The sequence below is a fragment of the Mirounga leonina genome, unplaced genomic scaffold (genome assembly GCF_011800145.1).
Source record: "Mirounga leonina isolate KUSES-001 unplaced genomic scaffold, KU_Mleo_1.0 Mir_507, whole genome shotgun sequence".
Classification (NCBI taxonomy): Eukaryota; Metazoa; Chordata; class Mammalia; order Carnivora; family Phocidae; genus Mirounga; species Mirounga leonina.
The window spans coordinates 4,430,844-4,446,778 of NW_023270789.1; the positions used below are offsets into that span (position 1 = coordinate 4,430,844).

The window sequence follows — 15,935 nt, forward strand, 5'->3', positions numbered from 1 at the left end:
GGGGAAGTGTAAACACCCAGAACTGTTTTCCTTTTCTTTTTTGAGGAGGTCAGACACCAAAGCCTGACTCCAGACTTCACGCCCACGTGTCAGCATCTCTGTATCTTGGAAATGAAAGAAAATACTTGAAGGGGGAGGGGGGAAGTGCTTTTAAGTGTTGTTGTTTTGAATTTTTCTGAAACAGAGCAGGACATGTCAGGAAGTGGAGGGCTTAATAAGGCAAAACTACGTTTCAAAGATTCTTTTTAAAGGATCTTTACAGTTAAGCAAAATAAGAATTCAAATTGGCACACACAGAATGTCCACGTCCTAATCATTTCAACTTCTGAAATGATTATTGACCTATTACAGAATTCTGACTGGCAAACTCGTGCTTGGGAAAATTCCACAAGCCTGTCTGTAGTTTATTTCTTTCAGGGGTTGGGAGAGCTGTTATATAAGGAAGAAGAAATGGTTAAGTCGGACAGAGAGTACTTATTTCACCTCAGTAATACTGAAATTCAGGAGACCAGGGATTTCCCCTTGGCTCAGCCTTCTCCTAACTCTGTAACCTCTCTGAGCCTCCGAGTCTTAATCTGATACAATGAGAGTAATGATATTGCCCCTGCGTACTGGATAGGGCTGCTTTGAATACGGTTGCCAGCTGGGGGAAGCACCTTGGCTGTGGGTATAAAAGGTAAGGCGTGAGACTTATAAAAGGAGTGCGAGACTCCCGGTACCAGCGCCTGGCTCTGCCCTTGGTTGGGTGGGGGCCCCTGACAGTCACTTGCCCTGCATGAGTGAGTGATCCCAGCTCCCTGCTGCCCGTACCGAATACAGCAGCAGACGGGAAAGCATTTCACAGGAGCCTGGGCAGAAATGAGCTGTTCCTGCCACGATGGGGACAGATCCCGTGCCAGGCATGGAGCTGGCCCCTAATGCAAGAGGCCAAGGGCACTCTGGAAAAAGTGTGAATGTGGAATCAGACTCTCCAGGGTTCCAGGCCCAGGAGTGGGGCTAAAAACACATGTGATCGATGGTGACTTACTGTACCTCTCTGATTTTCAGTGTCTCCACTGAAAATGGGACTAATAGCACTTCTTAGGAAGGATTAAACATGGTGACTTCTGCTGAGTTGTTTGCTTGCCCCCAACCGGGTTTTGTAGGGGTCGTTGAGACTGAACTCAAGTGGATATGCCTAAGGAGCTGCCCGACTGTTCAGTGACCGGGCCATGGACAGGAGGAGGCGGATATGGAGTTACCAGGCCACATGCCTCTCATGTACCTTCTCCCTTCTCTGTCGCCTTGGCTGGCTTTGCCTTCTCCTGACTCTAAATGTTGGAGTGCCCTGGAGCTCAGTCCAGTCTCCTTCCCGTTCTGTATCACTCTCTTCCTAGATATCTCATCCACCCCAGGCGTTAAATACCACTTCTAGGTGTCTGTTTCCAATGCAGACCTCTCTCCTGGGCTCCTGGCTCTTATGGGACTACTGTCACGTCCGCTTGGATATCACAAATTTAGGTCTTACTCTAGTCTTCCCCATTTTAGATAATGACATCATTATCCCCACAGTTGTCCGGACCCCAAATCTAGAAATCATCCTTGATTCTATCTTCCTTGTCACCTTTCATTTTCCATCCACCAGCAAGTCTTGATTTCAACATAAATTCTGGATCCAATCACTGCTCACCATCCCGCCACCGCCTGGTCCAGAATGCTATCACCTCTCCCCCAGACTACTATAGGGACCTCCTCATGCAGCCCCCTGCCTCCACTCTTCTTCCCCCACGGCCTTCCAGCCCAGCTGCGGTCAGAGCGCCCTTTTATTTTATTTTTTTTTTAAGATTTTATTTATTTATTTGAGAGAAAGGAGAGAAGGGTGTGGGGAGAGAGTGAGCATGAGCAGGATGAGAGGCGAGAGACAGAGGGAGAAGCAGGGTCTCCACTGAGCAGAGAGCCCGAATCAGGGCTCGATCCCTGAGCTCTGGGATCATGACTTGAGCTGAAGGCAGACGCTTAACCAACTGAGCCACCCAGGTGCCCCAAGAGAGCGCCCTTTTAAAGATGTCAATCATGGGGTGCCTGGGTGGCTCAGTTGGTTAAGCATCCCACTCTTGGTTTCGGTTTAGGTCATGGTCTCTGAGTCATAGGCTGGAGCCCCATGTTGGGCTCTGCCCTCGGTGGGGAGTCTGCTTGAGATTCTCTCCCTCTGCCCCTCCCCCTGCTCATGCTCTCTCTCTCTCTCTCTCTGTCTCTCTAAAACAAATAAATAAAATCTTTAAAAAAAAATAAAGATGTCAATCACATTATTTCCCAGACCTCAGCCTTCCAATGACTTCCCATTATGGACTCAAATCCATAGTCTTGACATGGCCTTATTTCAGTGGTTCTTGACTGGGAGTGATTCCCCCCCAGGGGACATTTGGCAACATCTGGAGATAAATTTTAATTGTCACAAGGGAGGGTGGGGTTGGTGACACTGGTGTCTAGTGGATGGAGTCCTGGGATGCAGCTAAACATCCTACCGTGCACAGGATGGTTCCCCACAATAAAGAATTATCTGGCTCAAAATGTCAGTAGGATTGAAACCCTACTGGGAGAAACCCTGCCTTCATATGGTCTGGACCCTGACCCTCTCTCCGACATCCTGCATCACCCCTTTCCTTGCCTGCTGTGTGGCAGCCACACTGATCTTCTTTCTATGTCTTCAGCACACTAATCTGGTTACTGCCTCAGGGCCTTTGCACTTGCTATTCTCTATATTTGGATAACTTCTGCCCACAGATCTTCTTTGCATGGTTCACTTTTCGTCATTTAGGTCTGCTCAGATGTCATCTCTTGATTGCCCTAATTTACTATTTTTTTAAAGATTTTATTTATTTATTTATTTGACACAGAGAGAGAGAGAGAGCACAAGCAGGGGTAGTAGCAGGCAGAGGGAGAAGCAGGCTCCCTAGTGAGCAGGGAGCCTGACATGGGGCTCGATCCCAGGGTCCTGACCCCAGCCGAAGGCAGATGCTCAACTGACTGAGCCACCCAGGTGCCCCTTGATTACCCTAATTTTAAAAATATCTATTTTACCCCCCACCAAACCCTGCCACCAATAGGCTGTAGTCCCCTACCATGCTTTATTTATTTCACAGTACTTAATTCTATTATTTGTTTCTGTATTATCTGCTTCCTCCACAAGAATGTAAGGATGAAGGCAGGAACTTTGTTGTGTTCATCAAGTGCACACCACCTAATAGGAGCTCAATAAGTGTTTGTTGAATGAATGAAGTTGATAAGTATGGCACAGACATGGATTATGACAGAAGGTTAGGAAAGGACATCAGTGGAATCCTGCATTTCAGGGAAAGCTTCCTGGAGGAGGCGTGACATGGGCTGCACTGCAAGTTTGTGGAGTCCCCTTCAGCTAAGGGGCCCCAGATGGAGCAGGGCTCTGGAGGCTTTGGCCTCCTCTGGTAAATGTACAGGGGAGCTGTTGTAGACCAGAGCTGGATGTGAACTTTTAATATTCAGTAGGACAAAGAGCAAGGCTGGAGGGCTCTGAGATGTGTGACTAAAGAGAGGAGTCAGGGAAGAGAGGTGAATGGGAGAAAAACAGGAGCAAGAGGGCAAATCTAAGCTCCAGTTGGTTCTGGTCAGGAGCAGAGCCCAGGATAGAGGGAGGGAAGAGTGGCCAACTCCAGGGGAAAATCTCTGGGTCAGCTCATCCTGAAGGGCCACAGGTCATTCCTGGAGAAAGAACTGGGGGGTCTTCTGCCATCATTTTCCAAGAGCCCAGTGAGGGGCTGAGTAGGACCTAGAGCACTGGGAAGGCCATTGAGGGGTGAAATCAAGCATCCCGCACAGCCTGGCATAGACTGGGTCCTGAAGAGACACACTGACCTGTGTTGAGTTGGTACTACATGAGGTAATTATGCAAATCGTGGTTCCAAGATAGTCTTCTGTGTCAAACATTGGTCCTATGCTTCAGTTAAGAAAAGTAATTCCCGTAATGTCACATGTGATGATCTGTAGTCTGTGTTTAGCACATGGCAGGTGATGAGTAGATGTTCTCCGCGTCCCCAGATCAGCCCCCTGTGCCACCTCACAATAAGGGTGTGGGTGTCCAGTTCTTGAGGCAGGGGTGGGGGGTCGGTTCAGACCATGGATCATTTTCCAAGGTCTCAGGATTCCAAGATCGTGGATCGTGGAGTCTCCCATGGGAGGGGAATGCTTGGTCCCAAATACACAGCTCTGGTCGTCCCACCATCTCCTCCGAGTGACACAGCATGGTCAGGGTCTGTGCCCTCAGGGCCACCTCAGGACACTTACTCATAACTCTGGTTCCTTTTGCTGCCTGGATGCTTCTGAGGGTATGACTACAGGGGATTAGCTGGCCAACACCTCATTTTATTAGTCTGTTAAATGTAGGTTTAAAGTAATACACCTCAGATGGAGACAGCTTATTCCAGCCTACCAAAAATATCATTATGAACGTTTACAAGGTCTAAAGGATGATGTAATGGTGATGAAATTCAGATGTGTCGCATTACACTAATGTCTAATTTAGCCCTGACTCAGTCGATAGAAATATGTATTTCCCCACAAACGTGGTCTCATAGCTGCCTTGTAGGGCGAAGGTGATGAGGTTGTCTGTCACATCGCCTCAGAAGTCATGAAACAGCTGAGTGACCCTCCCCTCCCTGCCCCCCTCAGAGAACCTGTCTGCCAGCTTGTCACTGGGCTCCCCTTCCCTCCTTAGGTCCCCTTCCTGGTATACAGTTTTGATGCTTTCAAGCTTCTCCATCAATAGGTGACCTCTGACCGTTCATCATACTAAGAAATACATGGTTGATAAGGGCTCAGACTGACGCTTATCCTAGGTGCAAATGCTCTTAGCAGCCATCATATTCTCTCCATCAGAAGGCATCTAACCGGGGCGCCTGGGTGGCTCAGTTGGTTAAGCCACTGCCTTCGGCTCAGGTCATGATCCTGGAGTCCCGGGATCGAGTCCCGCGTCGGGCTCCCTGCTCGGCAGGGAGTCTGCTTCTCCCTCTGACCCTCCTCCCTCTCATGCTCTCTGTCTCTCATTCTCTCTCTCAAATAAATAAATAAAATCTTTAAAAAAAAAAAAAGGCATCTAACCACTCACAGACAACAGAGCAAACAAAAGGCTGGCCTTGGGCCTTCCTTCCTACTGATTGTGTGATTTTATTTATTTTGCTTGTGTGATTTTAAATACATCATATAAACTCCCTTTAATTCTGTTTCCTCAACTGTAAAATTGCAATAATAATAATAATACCTCCTTTATAAACTAGTGGTTAAGTGAGAGAATGTATGTAACCATGCAGTATTTGGCACATAAAAGCTGTTCAAACAGCAGATATTCTTTTTTTAAAAAAGATTTTATTTATTTATTTATTTATTTATTTATTTATTTATTTATTTATTTGAAAGAGAGAGCACAAGCAGGGTGGGGAGGGGCAGAGGGAGAAGCAGACTCCCCGCTGAGCAGAGAGCCCAATGCGGGACTCGATCCCAGGACCCTGAGATCAGGACCTGAGCTGAAGGCAGATACTTAACCGACTGAACCACCCAGGCGCCCCTCAAACAGCAGATATTCTCATTGAATTATTAAAATCTTGGCAAGTTAAATTTCAGGTATCGGTCATGGAAATATTTTAGAACTTAAGGTCTTTGTACAGTGAGAGAGAGAGGGAATGGAGTTTAAATCCCTAGACAAGGAAGACAGAAGGTCAGTGTCATGGTGTCACTGTGATTTACCAGTCATTTGTAGTGTGAGCCTCAGGAAAACCATCTGTAAGATGGAGGTAGTAATGCTTACAAAGTGGCTAACAGAGCACCTGGCACATAAGCCTCAAAGAGTTCAGCGCTGTTGGGCACCTGGGTGGCTCAGTTGGTTAAGCGACTGCCTTCGGCTCAGGTCATGATCCTGGAGTCCCTGGATCGAGTCCCTGGATCGAGTCCCGCATCGGGCTCCCTGCTTGGCAGGGAGCCTGCTTCTCCCTCTCCTGCTCCCCCCTCTTGTGCTCTCTCTCTCTCTCTCACTCTCTCTCTCAAATAAATAAATAAAATCTTTAAAAAAAAAAAAGAGTTCAGCGCTGTTATCATAATCACAACCCGTTTTCCCCATACTAGTTCCTCCACCAACCTTGTCCTCAGGTCCAGCTTCTATACACAGGAACAACCTGGGTTCCTAAGCCCCATTCCAGAATTTAGGCTGGGACAGCTCTCCCCACTTCTCAGGGTCTGTTCCTGCCACAGGGCATTTGCAGCCAGCTAAAAATCATTCCCACAGATTTCCGGGATCCACTCCTCACTGCCTCCACGTGGCTTTGTCCCGTGTAAAGGCAATGTCACACTAGGCACAGACGGAGAACAGCCCCCTTCCATTCCTACCAGGGGCCTGGAGGTGGTCCTACCTGGCTCTCATCTCTCATTCCTGGGATGGGCACAAAAGGAAGGGAGGCTTGGCCCCTGAAATGAATGTATTCAGCAACCAGCAAAGGGAAAAGTGGCCCTGAACTTAGCTTTTGCCATTGGCTTTGCCAGAATGTGCTGGATCTGGGCAGAAAAGAAATCCCGGAGACAAGTGTCTTCTATGTGTCTTCGACTCTGGGGAGAAGTAAATTGTAAGTTGTCTCATTTATGATCAAAACTGCCAAAACTAGTAAAATGTTCTGAAAATGTTTCTATCCACGTGTCCCTAAGCAAACATGTCAACATGGAGGGAATTTTGTTCCCACCAAAATTGGTAATGAAGACTAATTCTTACTACCAAGGTGAGGTCTATCTTGAAGCTAAGTGTTCAGCAGGTGTCCGTCCCTGAGCTCTCGCTGTGTGCACCGCGCTGTTCTGGGCTTTTGTGGGCAGCAGGGACACTTATGACTGAGTCCTGCCCACAGGCGCTTATGAGTTGATTGGCACTTCTTAGTTCCCTTTTAATTCCAAGGAAGCTTTTAGCCTTTTGGTAAAAGAATGACAGAGATGAATCTAATACCACAGGGCTGGCTGTCAGATGGATTCTTCTATGACGCAGTGGCCTTGGACATGAAAAGGAAACAAAAATATTTCATTATAAGATTTTCTTCTTGAGCGCCTGGGTGGCTCAGTCGTTAAGCATCTGCCTTCGGCTCAGGTCATGATCCCAGGGTCCTGGGATCGAGCCCCACATCGGGCTCCCTGCTCAGCGGGGAGTCTTCTTCTCCCTCTCCCATTCCCCCTGCTTGTGTTCCCTCTCTCGCTGTCAAATAAATAAATAAAATCTTTAAAAAAAAAAAAAAAAGATTTTCTTCTTCCCTTCCTCTCTCTCTCTCTCTCTCTCTCAGACACATGCAGGCATGCACACACACACGTGAACACATAGACACATACATACATCACACACACAGCACACAAAAAAGTGGACCCATCGCTGAGATGGCTGCAAACATTTGAAAATTGCACTCAGTCTTGGGGCGCCTGGGTGGCTCAGTTGGTTAAGTGTCTGCCTTCAGCTCAGGTCATGATCCTGGAGCCCTGGGATCGAGTCCCGCATCGGGCTCCCTGCTCAGCGGGGAGCCTGCTTCTCCCTCTGACCCTCCTCCCTCTCATGCTCTCTCTCTATCATTCTCTCTCTCTCTCAATAAATAAATAAAAATCTTTAAAAAATTAAAAAAAAATAAAAGTCTTGCAGTCTTTGTATATAACTTTGTATGTAACTTTGTATATATATATAACAGATATCCTATATATCCTATATATATCACATACTAAATATATCAATATTTCATATCTATGAAATATGTGATATACGTTGTATGTGATATATATATGAATGGGGAAAAAAAAGGAGGAAAGAAACCCAAAAGGCTAGAGGATGAAATGCCTAGTGTAAGATCACAGTGCTTTGAGCGAAGCCTAGGTCAGGCCTCAGCTCATTTCTATCTTTCATTCGTCCCCAGCTGTTTATTAAGCACTAACTTTGTGCCAGGCGCTGCGCTGGGCACCAGTGATCCAAGGGGGCACAACAATTGCACATAGTTCCCTCCCTCGCAGGGCTCATAGACTAGCCAGGAGGACAGTGGTCAACAGTCACACAAAGGAATGGGAGTTTCTACTCTGGTAAGAGATTCACATGCCATTAGAGAAGGTACCTTAGCAGGGCAGGAAGGATTCCTGCAGGAAGGCATTTGAGATTCGTTTGAGATCTGCAAAGTAGGCAGGGGGAGAAGGGAAGATGCGCCCAAGATAAAGGACAGTCCTCTTTCCCTGTCCAGGAAAATGCTTCGATCACTGGTGTGGCTGGGGCTGGCTCACAACAGGCTCACACTTGCTCCCCAGTAAGCTTCTCTTCCTGGCTCACACTCAGTGAGGTCACGCTGGTAGTTTCCGGTTTTCTGTGGTGGGAGTATTCACACCATAGAAAGCAGCAGGGCTACAAATCAGGACTCCTCTCCCCTTGGAGAGCCGATTTTACCGACACACCATGGGCTCTATATGTTCTGCCTGCTTCCTAGCTGTGGGTAGCACAGACCCTGCCCTTTTAGCAAAATTCCTGATCCCCTTCCTGAGAAACTCCGCAAAGAGCCTATTCCCGGTTAGGGCTGTTTACTTCAGACCCTGGGCCATCTGGCTTCTCCTGGGATCCAGGACATCCCAGCAAGTTAATAGCAAGCAAGTAGCAAGCAAGAAAGAGCCCATTCTTGTGGTCGTCGTCACCCCCCTGCCATCTAATGATATTTTATCAACCACCCACGCCGGCCCAGCACTGTATGAGACACTTGGCTGGGCAGATTTCAAGTCAGGCTTTGACCCCTCAGGAATTCGGAGCCTGGCTGAGGCTGCTGGGCTGACATTGTTCTTCCTTAACATAACTTGGGCTGCTCAGGACACAAGAACCAGGGGCTGAAGGGGATTCAGGGATGGCGCCACTGAGTGAGTGGAGGTCAGAGTTCACCATATATATGACTTAGTCAAGTTTCTAAAACAACCGATGCTGCTCCCATTGCAGCCCCCCTGCCAATTCTCTGAGGAGAGTTGCCGGAAGAAAAAGTGAGTTCTGAGTCCTTACAAAGACTGGCAGGAAGCAAGGATGGGCGGGCATCCCGGAGACAGGATTTGCAGGGGAAACACCTTTGTTTCCAGGGCACGAGTGCACGTGTGTGTGTGTGTGCGCGCACGCGCACGCGCGTGATGTCTGTTGTGCATGCAGAACAGGGGGAGCAGCCAGAGGCTGTGGCTGGTGGTGCAGGTGCACGTGAGGAAGGCAGGCAGGGCTGTGAGATGGAGAATCCCAAAGGAAGAGACCAGCCATGGGGTCTGGTTGGGAAAAGAAGCTGGGCACTGGAGACGGAGAGAATCGCTTTCTGGCTGCTCCCTTCCAGTTCCTGGGCAGGACCCAGTGGCTACCACAGTTGGCCCCCACTGGGGCAGCACCCCCTGTGCTATGGAAGTTCAGTCGTACTGCCTGGACCTCCAATCTGATTTGAAAGCTGGGTGACACCAGGAAGCCTCCCAGCGAGGATTCGCTGTGAAAGCCGGGCATGAACATGCATGATTCAGGGGGTCCTGGGAAGCCACCCAACATTATCTGCCCCTAGCCCCACTTCAGGCACCACCACTTGGGTTGACAGTGAGTCTCCAGGAGGCTTCCGTTAATAGCAAAACCAAAAGTGATCAGGGCAGCATTACCAGCTTCTAACACCTAGTGTCGGATTCACTTCTGGATCCTCAGGCTGCACGCTGAGGGTGGCAGGGGATAAACCGAGGGAGAGAGGCCTGCCAGAGCGGGTGTGGGTGGGAGGCCAGCAGGGGGGCTGCCGGGGTGGGGAGGAGGTGCTGCTCCTGGAGCCGTCGCGTAGGTCAGTGCTGTGTGTTCAGAGTACAAAGGAGAGCACGAAGGAGAGGGTGGCCAGAGATCACAGAAGTGGTGGGGAAGGAGGTTGGCACCAATGAGCCGCCCCCAATAATGCAGGAAAGGGGGGTGGACGTGGACTTCTTGCCCTGCAGAGAACCTACATCCCCCTCCCTGTGCCTTTCCTGACACTGCCTTGGGTCCCCAGGGTGTCTACCAGCCCTTCTGGCAATGTGCAGTAATCTGAGTGTCCTGGCCCGGGTGCTGTGAGTCAGTGAGAACATCCACAGTGGACCCTGGGCAAGTCATCGGTGGAGGGGCTGTGGGCAGTCTCTGGTGTGGTTGTGCAGGTGTGCCCCGTGTGAGGTGTCTAGCCACGGGGCTGAGTGGGGACTCTGCTTACGCAGCCATCCCACTGGCATGGGGCTGCATCTTCCTGAGCAAAGGGCACCCTCTGCAATTCACACAAAGGCTGCCTATGGCCCAGCTGCACCATGATCCTGGGCCTCCAGAGAGGATGGAAAGCCCAGAGAGGAGAGAAGGCAGCTGCCGTGGGGGACAGGGGAGAAGCCCCCCTTTGTGGGAGGGAAAGGTGAGGACCAGTGTTGCCCACTTACTGACTCCTGGAGCTGGTACAGGCTTATCCGTTTACTCCACCGAAATGCATGCTGTCTGAAGATGAAGGGGGGCTCCCCTTATTAACATTGAAGTAATTAACGTGTTGATGTTATTATGTTCATTGTCTCAATATTGTTAAATAAAACATCTTATTGCTGATAATTATCCCGAGATCACAGAGAACACGGGGCTCCTGCCAGTGGCACGGATGCATTTCCAGTCATACAGCGAGCGCCAAGGGTTGGCTCTGCAGCCACAGAGTCCCCTGACTGGGGTCTCCTGATGGGCTCCGCTGGGTGGCAGCTCCTTGACAGTCCCAGGTGAAGAGTGCTCAGATACAGCGCAAATTATTCTCCGTGGTCAGATCCCAAAGGATGTGGGTGACAAACACAGTGACATTGTTTCCTTGAGTGAGTCTTGTTTTCCATACGTGGGAGGAATTCCAGACTTGAGAATTCTGCATCCAGACTTCATAGATTTTTTTTCTAATTGAGACAACACAACTAATGATAAAGAACAATACTAGCCTGGCCTCTTAGCTCCAAAAGGCCCTGGGTCAAAGCCTGACCTCCATAGGGATTGGACCAGATCCAACAGCAACTACTGTCTTCTCTTGTCAAGCCGGACCACAGGCTCCACGAGACCAACTTTCCGTTGGCTTCTGGAGTGTGGAAATAGAGCAGATGTGCCTGCCTACTAATGTGCTGAAGGATGGAACCACTCTCCAGGCTTATTGAAATCAGATGTCCAGCCCTCAGAGCTGCCCTACAAACAGATGGTGACTCCACGCAAGCGCCATCATGTTGGAAAATTACAAGAGCCATGACTCCCTCTCCTCACTGCCATGTGAAACTCCGTTTTTACCAACTGGGCAAGAGAGAAAGGCCTTCTCTTCTCTGTCACACACTCTGAGGGCACAAGCCTGGGTTGAAAAAAGGTACTTCTAGGTAGCTAAAAGTGTACAAAAAATTTGAATACCACAGACAATTCTAGAAGGAAGTGCTCTAAATGTTAATATTAGTTATCTCTGACTAGGTGGGATTAGAACAAAAACAAGATGGCATATCTGGAGTTGTGCATACTTGTTTGAGAAAATTCCACTCAATCCCCAAAGAATTTTCCAAGGTGTCCTGAGGTTCTGAGGAAATCGTTTCCTCTAAATGCAATATCCTTCAAGGTAAATTTATCTTAAAATCCTAGCTAGTTAATAAACTATTTCAATTGCTTTAAAGTTTAAATCTAAGTCATATTGACTTTCTTTGAGATTTTCAAGGTTAAAATTATGTAATCTGGGTAGAACATTAAGTTGGTGTGAGTTTGTTGGTTAGCTGGTTGATTTTTGGGGTTTGCCTTAGCAAATATATAGTATATACGCAGCCTCAGTTTCCTCCTCTGTGCGCAAAGCAGACAACTGCCCCCACAGCACTATTATGAGCATTAAGTGAGATTGTCTATTTCAAGTATTTACAATCCACAGCATATACCACAGCTATTTGATAAATTTCAGCTATTGTTAGCCATATATATGAAAATGAACTATATTCGTTTGAATGAAATGAATACACATATTTCACTTTCCTTTTATTTTATTTTTTTTTTATTTATTTTTTTTAAAGATTTTATTTTTATTTATTTGACAAAGAGAGACACAGAGAGAGAGGGAACACAAGCAGGGGGCGTGGGAGAGGGAGAAGCAGGCTTCCCGCTGAGCAGGGAGCCCGATGCGGGGCTCGATCCCAGGACCCTGGGATCGTGACCTGAGCCGAAGGCAGACACTTAACGACTGAGCCACCCAGGTGCCCCTCCTTTTCTTTTAAAGATGACACCGAGAGCTGTAAAAAATAAGTGTGCAAAAGAGCAGATATCGAGTGTCTTCTCTTCTGAATTTGTCTCATTTGAAATAGATGTGAGTGTGAAACAAATGTCCAGGGCCCAGCTCAAGCCCCCAAGCCTCCATGTAATGCTTAATTTGGTGAGGCTGGAATTTAGCCCCACAAGGAATCTTAGAGATGATCAGCCCAGATCATTTGACAGATGAAGAAGCTGAGCCCAGAGGTGGGATGACTTACCTGACATCACAGAGTAACAGAGACAAGACTGGACCCTGGGGCCCTGACTATTGGTGCATCTCTCACTGTGACAGATGATCTCTCAGGTTCTCTACCCTCTGATCGTAGAGGGTACTACTACTAATAATATCACACAGTAGGAGGCTCAGCCCTGGGCATATAGTAGGTACTTGGTAAATGGTTTGCTAATCCAATTCAACAATGGTTTTTGACCTCTGATGTGCCAAGTACATGCTCCGCAGTGTAAGGGAGAGGAAGCTAAGTAAGACAGTCTCTGCTTTCAGGAAGCTTCCAGAGACTTAACCAGGGAAGGCACAGCAGGGGGTGAGGGGGATCTCAGAGAGGGGAGACTTGTTTAATTTCCTCTACAGAAAATTGAAGGTCAGAAGTCAAGTCACATAATAAACCTCAGTGCACTAGTTCTCCAGGCTCCTTAGCCCAGACAAGTTCCAAAGCTAGATATTTCCAAAATGTATACTTACAGCACTTGACCTCTTCCTTTAACTCCAGATTTCTATGTCAGCTGCCTACTCAGACTTTCTACTTGTATGTCCCATAGGCATCTCAAAGTTAACATGTCCAAACCTAAACTTTTGATTCTACCCCTGAAACCTGCCCCTTCCCCAGTGTTCTCCACCCAGCTGGAAGCTAAAATCTTGGGGCCATCCTGATTCTCCTCCACCTCACAGTCCAGTAGGGAATTTATCTGCCACTCTCCTTCCACATATGTCGCTCACAGTGTCCTCTCGTCTCCCCTACATTGCTGTCCTAGCCCTGACCATCACCACCTCTCGCCCAGATTATGACAGGCGCCACCTGAGCAGTCTTCCCAAGCTTCTGCTCTTGCTCTCCACGGCGCAGGCTCAGCCAGAGTGCTCCTTTAAAAATGTATCAGCTCGTGTCGCTTTCCTGCTCAAACCCTCCTAATGACTTCCTTTTTCCTTTAGAATGAAGTCCAAAGCCTCACCAGTGTCCATAAATTTCTAGGAAAGCTGGCCATCCTCTGCACTCTCCTGGGCAAGCACTCTGCCCTAGCATGTTTGCTGTTTTCTGCCAAGCACGCTCCTGCCTCAGGACCTTTACACTGGCCATCCTCTCTACCTAGAATGTTCTTCCCACATTTCTTCATAGTTCTCTCCCATACCTCATGCAGGTCTCTTTGTAAGACAAAGCCCTCATCAGAAAGACCTTCCGCTGACCAAACTAGCACTTCCCTGACTTATAATTCCCAAGCCTTACCAAGCTTTGTTTTTTCCACCTCTTACCACCAACTGACATTTTCTTGACTATTTTTTTCTTAGTTCTCTGTCTAACCCTACTAGAATTTAAGCTCCCTGGGAGCAGAGAACTTTTCCACTCTGTTCACTACTGTATCAGCATATCCAGAGCAGTGCCTTGCCACATAATAGGTGCTCATTATATATTTGCTGCATAAGTGAATCGACAGTATACCTCCATTCTGTGTTTCTGTTTAGTTGTTTGTATACATCTCTTACTACCCCGACTAGACCAGCCTTATTCCCCTCTGTAATTCCTGTAGTTCTGAGTGTGGCGCATCTTCATGGAACAGGTGCTCGTTACACGTTTGTAATTGAACAATTGCCAACCACTAGCCACAAATTATGTGACTTCAAGCCAGTTCGTATCATCTACAAGAGGCATTTTGCCCAAAGGCTTTGTTCGTTTTCCTGAGAGATGGTCCCAGCCTTTCATTAGAACTTGGGCAGCCATTCTGGGGGGAAGGCATGGCACAAATGGGGCTTTGTGTGATGGAGAAAACAGGGAGGTGCAGACACAGCACAGTTCTCTGCAGCGACCTTTGCCAGGGCCGCGCATTCAGAGCCAAGCTCTGGGGAAAGCAGCAGAAGCAAATGTGACCAAAGGGGCTGATTAGACCTGAGCCACGAGGGTCACGGGGTCCGTGTTGGGGGCGAAGGGTAAACCACACGGCCGCCGCACCATGCAGGCAAACCTCGGTGAGTCAGACGCACCAGGATTTGTGCTCCTGTCTTATTCCGCTCCTGACAACTCGGTTCCTGGGCTCCAAAGTCGCGTGCGTTCCTTTGCGGGTAAGGGACGGGGCCTTAATGCAGTGCCACCCTCAGGACCCGTGCCCGGAGGCGCCCTCATGTCGGTGAGGCTGTGCTGAGGCCCCTTCCCAACAACCGGCGCCTTTGGAAGGCATCCAGAAACAAAATTCAGGATTATAAGTTGGGATAGAACATGACACAATGTACTAGGAATCATTTTAGAAATTTATCTTAAAATCAAAGCTACTTGCAAAAATGGATTTAGCTCTGCCTCAACTGTATCCTCAGGCTCAAATGTTTAAATAGAAATAATTCACAAAATGTGTCACTGTCTGCTTGTGTTTTCTCCTGGTGGGAGCAGAATGTTACTCAGCCCTCCGGTTTGCCATCAATTATTTTTAAACTGCTTTGTCTTTTAATAAAAAGCCTTTGGGATCTGGAAGGCTTGTTTCGAACGTTGATGAGAAAAGGAAAAACAACTATACATTTGAAAGGTATACGAAAGGGAAAAAAAGGAAAAGCTTTTAATAAGGAAAGAAACTTAATATGCTACATATTTTTGCTTTTACCTTTTTAGTGGATTGGTGCCCGTAAGTGATCCTTATAATTGGAAACTGTGCAAGGAAACCCACCGAAATCAAAGCAAGCGCAGATTTATAGAAAAATAAGCAGCAGCTGCTTCAGATCATCTAGGGCTCTGGGGCCAGCAATCTGCTGAGAATTTATCAAGCCCAATTGAGCAGTTCAGGGCAGAAGGCATTTAAAAAATAAAAGTACAAGCCCATTGGGAATATTAAGAATAGATTCATCCAAACTTTTGAAGAATGTGCATCCAGGGCTCAAGCCATTAACAACAAGCCAAAGCAGGACTCGAGAAACCAGGGTTGCAGAGGCCACTTACAAAAGCTACTTAAGGGCAAGGTAAAAAATATCCTGGTCTGCCCTTCACACAGGCCTGGCTTAGAGGGACAGGACTTCCTTTTTCCTCTCTCTAGAAAATCTCCAGATCCTAATTTTTGAGGCTCCATCGTACTGGTCCATTCAAGAAGCCATTTTCTTTGGATAGTGTAGACTATTCTCAAAGTGAATTTTTTGGTATATTGATCCAAATTTATGTTACCAAATCTTCAGCAAAAAGTATGCTTCCATGATCAAGTAAGTTTGACCTCACATAAGTGAATCCTTCCAGAGATTCCCAGTGCATATTGGCACACGGAACACTTTGATAAAGAAAGCTCTTTCCAACCCAATTCTGAAATGCATTTGACCATGGAAGCCTTGTTTGATCAAACCTCTTTGGACATCCTGGGGGTGGGAAACACTGGTTTGGACATTCCTGTGTCTTCAAGGCTGATATCAAGGTCCACTTCTTATTCAGATCATTCATTCGCT

At 47.7% G+C, this 15,935-nt stretch overlaps 1 protein-coding gene across 2 annotated transcripts in view; it reads left to right on the forward strand.

Moving 5' to 3' along the window:
• NGF (nerve growth factor) overlaps positions 1 to 15,935 on the forward strand; it is a 53,375-nt gene that overhangs the window by 10,110 nt on the left and 27,330 nt on the right. Inside the window, exon 1 of one of the 2 annotated variants that reach the window (XM_034990224.1) lies at positions 11,348 to 11,381. The exons of the other annotated variant lie outside the window; for it this stretch is intronic. The gene's annotated coding sequence lies outside the window, so the exon portion shown is untranslated. Of the gene's footprint in view, positions 1 to 11,347; positions 11,382 to 15,935 lie in introns of those variants that run through there. 2 annotated transcript variants of the gene reach the window in all.